Here is a 2,500-nt window from a genome sequence, read left to right on the forward strand (position 1 = left end):
TTCCAATAAGGAGGAGGGATCATGAGCGTTAATCAAATCAAACACACTCATACACACACACTTCCACTTTTACTTCTTCTTTAGGGTTGTTTTTACTTGTAAGGCTCATGTGACAACTTTTGCGCCAAATTATCGGATTTCTAATAAGCGGAGTGTGCAACCTGAGAGACATTTTGTGCTTTCAAACAAACAACATGTGGTGATTTTCTTATCTTACCTTGATGGAATTTTACCACTTTGTGTTGCTTTGCAGGGAAAAGGAATAAAGGCATGAATAAATGACTAAATAAGCAATTAAGTAAGTTAATAGACAAATAGATTGTGTACGAAATGTTACCGTTTTCTCTTATTTTGCTGGAGATAAAGAAGAATAAGCGGAAACCTGGCGTCACCCACAAAACCCAGGGCCGCACGATCCCTAGTGAGTCTCCTGTAAAAGCAGAGGAGGAGGACTTTGCAACTACGTGCATTATGGCTGGTGTACTAGCAGCAGAATTATAGGCATCTATTGTTCCCTTGACCTAGAAACTATGTCAGTTATATCAAGACCCTTCTATCTGCCACGGGAGCTAGCAGTAGTATTTGTTACGGCTGTCCACATTCGCTCTCGCCCACCTACTCAATACTTTAAATAAACAGCAGCGTGCTCATCCTGATGGAGTTCACTTCATAGCCGGGAACATTAATCAGGCATGCTTAAAGACAGTGCTTCCTAAAGTCATCCAATATGTGAGGTGTTCAACTCAACCATGTGCATTACAACATTAAACATGCATATAGAGACGCCCCTCTCCCACACCAAGGCCGGTCAGATCACATGTCATTGCTCCTTATCCCAGCATACACCCCCCTTCAGGAGGAAAAAAAAAGCCAAACACAAAGACTAAAAAAACTTAGCCTGAGGGAACAGCTATAGGATTGCTATGCACGAACAGAATGGAATGTATTCGAAAAACAGGACTTAGAGAAATACACATAAACTGTACTGTTCTACATCAGGAACTGCGCTGACAATGTCACTGTTGACAAATGTCTGCGGGTCAACCAGAAACCCTGGATGACAAGCAAAGTCCAGTCGCTTCTCAGAGACCGCAACGCCGCCTTGAGACAACGACCCACGGCAGTTGTGGCAGGGAATACAGCACATCACAAACAATAAGGGCAGCAACCAATCAATTTGCTTACAGAGCAAATAAGTCTACGGAAGACACTAGCGCCATAGCTCTTCACACCAAGAACACCGGGGTGGCTGTGTAAGGATGTGCTTCGTGGACTTTAGCTCAGCATTTAATACAATCATTCCAGACGTACTAGTTGGCAAACTGTCTGACTTAGACACCCATCTTCCCACCTGCACCTGGATAAAGGACTCCCCCACTAACTGTCCACACTCATGCTCAGCACCGGTTCTCCACAAGGCTATGTGAGTAGAGATCATTATTCTATGTTCTATATACATATGACTGCACTCCAACCCACCCCACCAACACCATCATCAAATTCGCGGACGAGAGCACTGTAGCCTGACTTATTCCAGGAGGAGACAAGTCGGTCTACAGAGATGAGGTCCAGAAATTGACAGTGTGGTCCTCAACAAACGACCTGACACGGAACACCACAAAAACAAAGGAACTCATCATTGACTTCAGGAAGCACAGAGCAGACCCTGCCTCACTTTACATCAATGGGGAGTATGTGGAAAGGTTTCCCACCTTCAGATTTCTGGGAACCCACAACTCTGAGGACCTTTCCCGCTCTGCAAACATCACTACGGTTGTTAAGAAGGCAGAGCAGAAACTACACTTCCTGAGAGTGCTCAGGAAAAACAGGCTCAGAGAAAAGCTGCTGGTGGCCTTCTACCGTTCCTCCATAGAGAGTGTACTGGCGTACTGTGTCTCAGTGTGGTACGGCGGCTGCTCAGCAGCAAACAGGAGAGCTCTTCAGAGCGTCATCAGCACCACACAGAAAATCATTGGCTGCCCTCTGCTCTCCCTGGAAGACAGCTTCAGCTCCCGTTGCCTCGGCAGAGCCAAAAACATTTTGAAGGACTCTTCTCATCCTGGACACCACCTGTTTGACCTGTTGCCCTCCGGCAGGCACTACAGGTCCATCAAAGCACGGACCACCAGATTTAAGAACAGTTTCTTTCCCTGGGCCATAAGCACACTTAACTCCAAGAGACATTGAATGACCCCTCACGTGCAATGTGATGACTGTTCTTTGAGGGCAAACCTACTGGATCTAGTGCAATAATTACATATAGTAGTATAATTATTACATTCATACTAGTGCAAAATTTTGGTTTATTTTAGTGAAATAATTACATGCATTTTATTGCAATAACCACATTTAATAACAATAACAACATTAAACAACACATTAACATAAATTTTAATGCAAAATTATATTTTATTTATTTATTCCACTTACAATTTATTTAGTAGAATAAATAGTAAGTGGAATAAATAAATACAATACAATTTTAATTTAAACTATTTTG

The 2,500-nt window shown here is 43.1% G+C and overlaps 1 protein-coding gene across 1 annotated transcript in view; it reads right to left on the reverse strand.

Annotated features, from left to right (window-relative positions):
- mctp1a (multiple C2 domains, transmembrane 1a) overlaps positions 1–2,500 on the reverse strand; it is a gene marked incomplete at its 5' end in the record, with an annotated part of 175,249 nt that overhangs the window by 17,679 nt on the left and 155,070 nt on the right. The gene's annotated exons all lie outside the window — the stretch shown is intronic.

This window comes from Zeus faber (genome assembly GCF_960531495.2).
Source record: "Zeus faber genome assembly, chromosome: 7".
In the NCBI taxonomy this organism is placed as follows: domain Eukaryota; kingdom Metazoa; phylum Chordata; class Actinopteri; order Zeiformes; family Zeidae; genus Zeus; species Zeus faber.